The sequence below is a fragment of the Colobus angolensis genome, unplaced genomic scaffold (assembly GCF_000951035.1).
Source record: "Colobus angolensis palliatus isolate OR3802 unplaced genomic scaffold, Cang.pa_1.0 Scaffold374, whole genome shotgun sequence".
NCBI classification, from domain to species: Eukaryota; Metazoa; Chordata; class Mammalia; order Primates; family Cercopithecidae; genus Colobus; species Colobus angolensis.
Window position 1 is genome coordinate 1,196,290 of NW_012117088.1, and position 8,042 is coordinate 1,204,331.

Genomic DNA, 8,042 nt, shown 5'->3' on the forward strand with positions numbered 1-8,042 from the left:
AGTGAGATGACCCCAGTACCTCAGTTCAAAATGCAGAAATCACCGGTCTTCTGTGTCCTTCGCGCTGGGAGTTGGAGACTGTAGCTGTTCCTATTCGGCCATCTTGCTCCGCCCTCCCAGGACTTAATATTCTACAACAAATCCTATAATTATCTTGGACTATGTGAACTAACTTTTTTACATTATATTTTTGTGTTAAAGAAATTCAGTTGTTAAATGTACATCTTCAAAATATACTACAATACTGTAATACTGTGTTGGCATTTTCTTTCATTAAAAAAAAATAAAGTATACTGAGGAGCTTAAAAAATAAAAACCAAAAACCAAAAAAGGGGCCCTGCCTTCTGACTTCTGAAAGGTCCTTCTTACACACCTGTAGTTGATAAGGAGTTTCCCTTAATGACCTTTAACATAAAAACCAAGTCTCCTTCTGAAAGATAAACTTGCGCCTCTAACGTATCTTCTAGAAAAAGATAGTCTCTGAGGCCCACAGGAGCAGAGGGGGCTGCAGTTATAAGTAATAATGACCTATCTCAACAACAAATGGGTAACCAAAGGAAGAAAGTGGGAAGACCCTGAGGCACAAAACCTATCCACAGTAGGTGTGTGCCCAACCCACTCCAGCAGAGAGACCTACTGATTGCAAAGATCAGAGAGAAGAAGTATCCTTGGTCTTAACTCTTTAGAATTTTCTGCACCCCAGAAACAGCATACTCTCCAGACTCTCCATTTTCCTTTGCTCTAAAGTAATGGCTGCCAAATGAAAGATGCAAGTCACCAGAAAGGCGTTTCTTTCTTTGTAAATTCATGCGTTTGCCTTATTCTTTATGTATCTGTGGTGGTCAGTTTGATTACAGTGAACCTGGTAAGTATTGACTGAACTGATATATTGCAGTTTCTGTACTTTCAAGGCTGAGTCAAATCTGAAGCAAGCTGAGTTTACCAACATGATGCCAACTACGAAGAATGATGGCACCATTTACAGTGTTCTTCTGATGCTTCTATCCATGTCCCAAAGCTCTTGGGTGTTCCACTGGTCCCTTGGAATTCCTTAGCCACTTATACCCTCCCTAAAACTGTAGGAGGAACTTCTATATTTGGTAGCTCTTTTTATGCTATAATTAGATTTAGCGGCCAGGCGCGGTGGCTCAAGCCTGTAATCCCAGCACTTTGGGAGGCCGAGACGGGTGGATCACGAGGTCAGGAGATCGAGACCATCCTGGTCTACACGGTGAAACCCCGTCTCTACTAAAAAATACAAAAAACTAGCCGGGCGAGATGGCGGGTGCCTGTAGTCCCAGCTACTCAGGAGGCTGAGGCAGGAGAATGGCGTAAACCTGGGAGGCGCAGCTTGCAGTGAGCCGAGATCGCGCCACTGCACTCCAGCCTGGGCAACAGAGCGAGACTCCGTCTCAAAAAAAAAAAAAAAAAAATTAGATTTAGCAATTAGATTCAATGTTTTAGGCTTCTTTTAAGACCTGAAAGAACCTTTGGAGGCTATTTTGCCCAATCTCCTTGACAAGCAGCTGAGAGTACCGAGGCCCACACGTGTGCAATGATTTGCCCTCCGTCATGCAGGTAGGTGAGGTGTGATGCCAACGTAACCTTCTGCCTCCTTGATTCCCGGGGTACTTAATGCTGAGACTGCTGAGAATAGAACGTGTAATCAATAACCTCACAGTAAAATGTGTTTAGGTTGTCCTAATATGGGGTCAGAGAAAGAAAGCATAAAGATGGATAGGATATTCCAGTGAACAACAGGAGAAATGGGAGCTAAAAGCTCAGTGTCAAATGCATCCATGTAGAATTTGGGACAAGGACAAAGAAAAGAACTTTGGGCTGGAAATGTCTCTCAATTCTCTTTCAATCTCTCTCTTTCTCACTCTCTTTCTTTCTTGCTCTCTCCTTCCCTCCTTTCTTCTTCTCTCTCTCCTTCTTCCCTTCTTTTCTTCTTTCCTATTGTTGTTTCTTAAATCTAGTTGTTTCTTTATAGAATAATTATGGAGATAGCCATGAAGCCAGGATTAGATGCACAGATAATTAAACATACGTGTCCATTAATGCACACATGAGCACATGCATGCACACACATGCATATCCTATGTACCAGAAACCAAGATCAAGTATATTGTTGCAGGTTGGGTTCTCTGGGAAGCTGATTCTGAGACAGAGTTGAATATGCAGGAGGTTTGTCAGGAAATGCCCTTGTGACCAATACCAGTGAAAGGGTAGGAGAGGGAAGCAGGGTACGGCACAGGAAGAAGTCAAGCTGGGATGCAGACCCATCAACACTTCATCAGATCCCACAGGGAGCTCCAGAGCTAAAGCCACCCATTACAGTTGTTCTGCATTGTCCCCAAATAGCCAAGCCTTTATATCCCTGCCTCCATTAGTCTTCAGATGTGAGCCACCCCAAGAAGAATATGACCTTGATTGAGATAGTTCTCCGTAGTTGAGCAAACCCTGAAGGGGATGAAGGTTAAAGAGTGTCTGCCGAGAGTTCTCCCAATGAGCGGGGCAACAAGATTCCCCTGAAAGAAAATCTATGTGGCTTATCTGTGTTTAGCACATATTTTTCCAAGAAAGGGCTAGCCTGTACTGTATACATAGACACAGACACATATATAGTCTCACAAAACATGAGCACTTAGAGGGCAGGGCTGTTGTATTGGAAGGATGAACCAGCATTTGCAGCTATTGCAAAAAAAAAAAAAAAAACACTCCAAAATGTCAGTAGCTTATAACAATAAAGACTTATTTCTAACTTATGTTTCAAGTCTGTTGCATGTGGCTTGAGATTCTTCTCTGTGCTGTCTTCAAGGTAGGAGCCAGGCTTACAGAGAAACCTCTACTGAAGTACTTCCAGTACTCACAGCAAAAGAAAAAGGGGCATGAGGAAGTAAGCACATAGTTGTAAAGTCTGAGTGTGGAAGACACCTATCTGTATTACTTCTACTCATATTTCATTGGCCAAAGAAAGCACCATGATCAAGACAACTTCAATAGGACTGTAAACATAACTGTCTTCCAGGAACGGGAGGAGAAGCAGATTTTGGTGGCCACTATTATAAATTTTTCACAGCTACGTTAATCTCAAGGAACACTCTAGGGAGACCAAAAACAATTCTGTAAGTCACCATTTAAGTTCATGAAGTACAGAAATGGTGTGTGTTATAACTGTTGAAAGACAGGTATGAGATTTGTGTGAGGCCCTTAAGTATAGCACTTGTTAGGGCTTTGGCTAGACCCAGCAGGCCCTCAATATATTTCCATAAAATTGAATTGAAATTTGGTTTTCACGTGGATTTTCCTTGAATTTTGCTCTCTATAAAGGTAACATAGGTAGCATATTTAGTAAAATATATAGTATAATGATGATGCTTTTAAGGTTGATTTTTTTTTTACTGTTAAAACTTTTGTGGTTATGAAAGTAATTTTTCAGTTTAAGAAAATCAGAAAAGCATAAACAAAAATCACAAACAGAAAAAAAGTATAAATAAGTAAGAATAAGACATAAATAAGGGGAAAAGTGTCTTGGTTCAGCCTGCCATAACAAAATTGCATAGACTGGATGGCTTAATCAATAGAAACTTATTTTCTCACACTTCTGGAGCCTAGAAGTCTTCTCAGAATGACAATATGGTTGGGTTTTGCTGGGGGTTTTTTCCTTGGTTTGCAGGCAGCTCTCTTCTGCTTTTCTTGTACATCCTGACACTGTGGGGAGTAAGAGAGCTCTGATCTCTCTTCCTCTTCTTAGAAGGCCACAGTCCTATAAGATGAGGTCCTCACACTTATGACCTCATTAATTTAAATTACTATCTAAATACTATCTTTAGATACTTTCACATTCAGGGTTATGATATAAGGATTAAGGAGAAATCACTTAGGCAGATAGCAAGGATACGGGAGTCCTCAGTAAGGCTTTTCTTTTTAATGGGTATATTTAAAAGGGCTTTATGTTTTTCTCTTCATAAATCTTGTTTTTCTGGAAGAGATTTTTTGCTATCAACTGAATTACTTTTTTCACTGTTTCTTGTCACTCTTGGTGCATGCATGAAAGACCCTAGAATGACTTCCGGTGGCCTAGGACTCCTTGGGAAAACAGAAAAGGCACCACAAATCCCATTTTGGAAAAAATCAGGTTTCTTCATGGAACCCTTGGAATTAGAGGTCAATAAGTAAGTACCCCTCAAAATCTGTCTTTGTCTTCCAGCTATGCTTGCCCGCTAGGCCCTGGAAATTGTATTCCTAGCCCTTTTCTTAAAGGGTCTCACTGGGAGGCCAATAATCCAATTGAGAAATTAGCAAATAAAAAATCTTATAAGAAGTGGATCTTCTTCTGTTGGTCTGTGTGGTTATATATGTGTTATGTGTATAATCTCTAATTAATTGGGCTAAGAACAATAAATGCTTAAATCAAATATTTTTAAAGGAAAAGTAAAAGCTGTGGTACCTTTCAGTTCATATAACTTTAATCTTTAAAAATAAAAATAGTCTTAGGAATTATTGTGAAACTTTAACAGGTGCTCTAAAATACAAATGTCTTCAAGGTGTAAAAATGTGGTCTAAATTAGGCAGGTCAGATACTACAAGTTTGCTAAATGTTTTGAGGTTGTAAACTGCTTCTTTAGCCTTTATAAACTGTCAACTTGCCTGCTTCACAACCGGTAAGGCCTGGGAACATATGGAAGCAACCATGCCCCTAACTATGCTAAAAGAAGTCAAACTTTATCTACATCTAGCACAGAATTAAAACAACCTACCGGGTTTTACATTAAAGTTGAAAATTGCTAAGAGTTACCATTATGACATGTAATTGAAACTACTGAATATAAATCTACACACAAGGCGCATACAAACCAGTAAAAGGTGTTTTCATTTAAAGAGTATAAAAAGGCATGGAAATGTACATTTTGCCTAGAAATAAAGGATTGTCTTAAATTAAATAACATAAAGTGAAGGGCTTAAGCAAATTGTGAAAAGATTGTAAAAATTAATCTTGCAAAAGAAATTCTGTGTGAACATATTAACTAAATTCAAAAGAGTATTATCTGGTTTTTTTCTGTAAATTAAACACTAAAATAAAAGCACAACAAAGTTTTTTTTTCTTCCTTTCTTTCTTTGAGATGGAATCTTGCTCTGTCACCCAGGCTGGAGTGCAATGTCGCGGTGTCAGCTCACTACAACCTCCACCTCCTGGGTTCAAGCGATTCTCCTGCCTCAGCCTCCTTAGTAGCTAGGATTACGGGCGCGTGCCACCATGCTGGACTAATTTTTTGTATTTTCAGTAGAGACAAGATGTCTCCATGTGGGTTAGGCTGGTCTGAAACTCCTGACCTCGTGATCTGCCCATCTCAGCCTCCCAAAGTGCTGGGATTATAGATGTCAGCTGCCGCCCAAGGTTTTCTTAAGATGCCAATCTGCTCTTTAGCAAAACTTGAAGAGAGTTATAAAAGGTTTGTGAAAATCTCACTTCATGGTCAAACTGGTTAAGATTAAATAGGATTGTCTATAAGGTTTCATTAAAAGTTAGGGTTAACATTAATAGCAAACTAATACAAAGGTGAAATTTAACTTTCTCTGTTGAACAGGATTTTCATGTAATACAAAAGGCTGATGGATGGTTTTTGCTGTTTCAAATTTTTGACTCATCATTTTGGCAAAACAAACAACTTACGGTAATCTAAAATTCTATTTCATAATATCAAGTGTTTTAAATTCTAAACATATTTGACACGTTTCCCAAAATCAAACTTTAGCCTCAAGGTTGTCTTTCCTAACCCCTTAGCTTTTGGGTGCTACAGAGGGACCCTGGAGCATCCGGAAGAAAAGTAAACAGAATTATTTAACATGTTTAGGTACATGGAATTGCCAAGATAATGTCTAATACTCTTCAGGTTATATTTAGGGAATAATATTAACATGTGTTCCAAAACTGTATGGGGTGTCTAACGTCTAAATATGTGCTATCAGTCACAATTAAGGTTGTTATGTTGTGTTATTGTCAACCACAAAAATCACCAAATTTCTTTGTTTCTGACTGCATCCAAACTGGACATTTTTGTCATTTACAGACAATTGTTGTCTTAATTTTCTTCAAAATACGGTTTATAATCAAGCTGTGAAACTTTAACAGATGCTGTAATAACTCTAATAATAAATGCAGGTTTCTAATAACAGAAAAATGTACAGGACTCATAAAAAGCTAAAATGTTTATGAATATCAAGCAGAACAAGAGTTAACAAAATGGACTAAACTAATAGAAAACTAAGGCAATATTCTTAATTTATGCTTGAAACATTGCCAATCCTTATTTTGTTTTTCAAAGTCAAGGAAACTCTCTTAAAAATTTTCAACACCTAAACAAGTTATACTCCCATAAACAAGATTTAAAGCATGTTTGTTTCTCCCTGCCTAGTTCCTCTAACATTTGGAAACTAGTTATAAGTATTCTTAAATTACAACAATATAATTGTTTGCATCAGTGCAACAATAATTCATTCTCTTTTGCAACAAAACACAATTGGAAAAACTGGTTGTTTTACCAAAGCTTTGACTGGAAGGGTCTGTTTCCCTTTAAGGAAGCAAGCTTGACTTGCAAAGCCAATAAAAGCCCCTTTAAAAAAAGTGACCTCATACTTTTCTACACAGTGTACAAGGGTTGTTGACCTGTGGTAAGTAAAGAATGTCACTTTTTAACAGGCCAGAAACTCCATGCTTCTGGAACCTCAAGAAGAAAGAAGTTTACCCAACTCACATGTATTTAAAGGTACAAACCCATGTCTGGGCTTTGGTTTTAAAAATCCTATCTAAGATTCCTTGCGGAACAGAGTTCCATCAAAGCCAATCAAAAAGGCCTTTATAGAGGTAATTATTCTTGCTGCACTTTATGCAAATAATCAGGCCAAGTATAAAACTAAAGTTTATTTTGCAAACAGCTCAGTCCTATCATAAGTTGTTTGTAACAAAAACAATGACCTAAGGGAGATAAGTTACGTTTGTTTTGTTTGTTTGTTTTGTTTTTGAGGCCGAGTCTCGCTGTGTTGCCCAGGCTGGAGTGCAGTGGCGTGATCTCGGCTCACTGCAAGATCCGCCTCCCGGGTTCACGGCATTCTCCTGCCTCAGCCTCCGGAGTAGCTGGGACTACAGGCGCCCGCCACCACGCCCGGCTAATTTTTTGTATTTTTAGTAGAGACAGGGTTTCACCATGTTAGCCAGGATAATCTCGATCTCCTGACCTCGTGATCCGCTGGCCTCGGTCTCCCAAACTGCTGGGATTAGAGGCGTGAGCCACCACACCCAGCCATAAATTATGTTTTAAAACTTATCATACATCTGTCATTAACTTTTAGACTCATTAGTCGTTTTAAATTCTTGCCTACATTTTAAACTAACCAGCTTATTCCTGTAAGCCAACCACCAATCTTCAGCTGTGGCTCAAGGAAACAGAAAGGGATGGGTAATGTAAAAATCAAGAACATATGTAACAAACCTGCACGATGTGCACATGTACCCTAGAACTTAAAGTATAATAATAATAATAATAATAATAATAATAATAATCCAGAACAATGTTCTAGTTCTGGGCAATTATCCTATAAATCCTGTCGGGTAACCTATAACCCCAAAGTTTCCTTTTTTTGGAGGGGGGGTAAAACCAAGAAAACTTAACAAAGACAAGCCCCATACACCCACCTACAACAGCACAATCCATCTAAATGGCTCAAAGGTGTAAAACGAACTCTGTTGTCATGTCATGACCTATATTGCCTCCACTAATAATGGTAGTCTTAATCCTCATATTTAAACCCTATATTTATAAACCTCCTTGTAAAGTTTATCTCTTCTCACCTAGAAACCATCAAGCTTTAAATGATGCTGCAAATGGGGCCAAAAATAAAACCGCTCTTCTATCAAGGACCCTTAAATCAACCCCAGGAGGAGCCCTAGCTGCTGTTCCCATACCACGTCCCTCTCCAGCAGGAAGTAGCCAGAAGTCGTGGCCCAATTCCGCCTAAGAGCAGTTAGCAATTCCATTCCC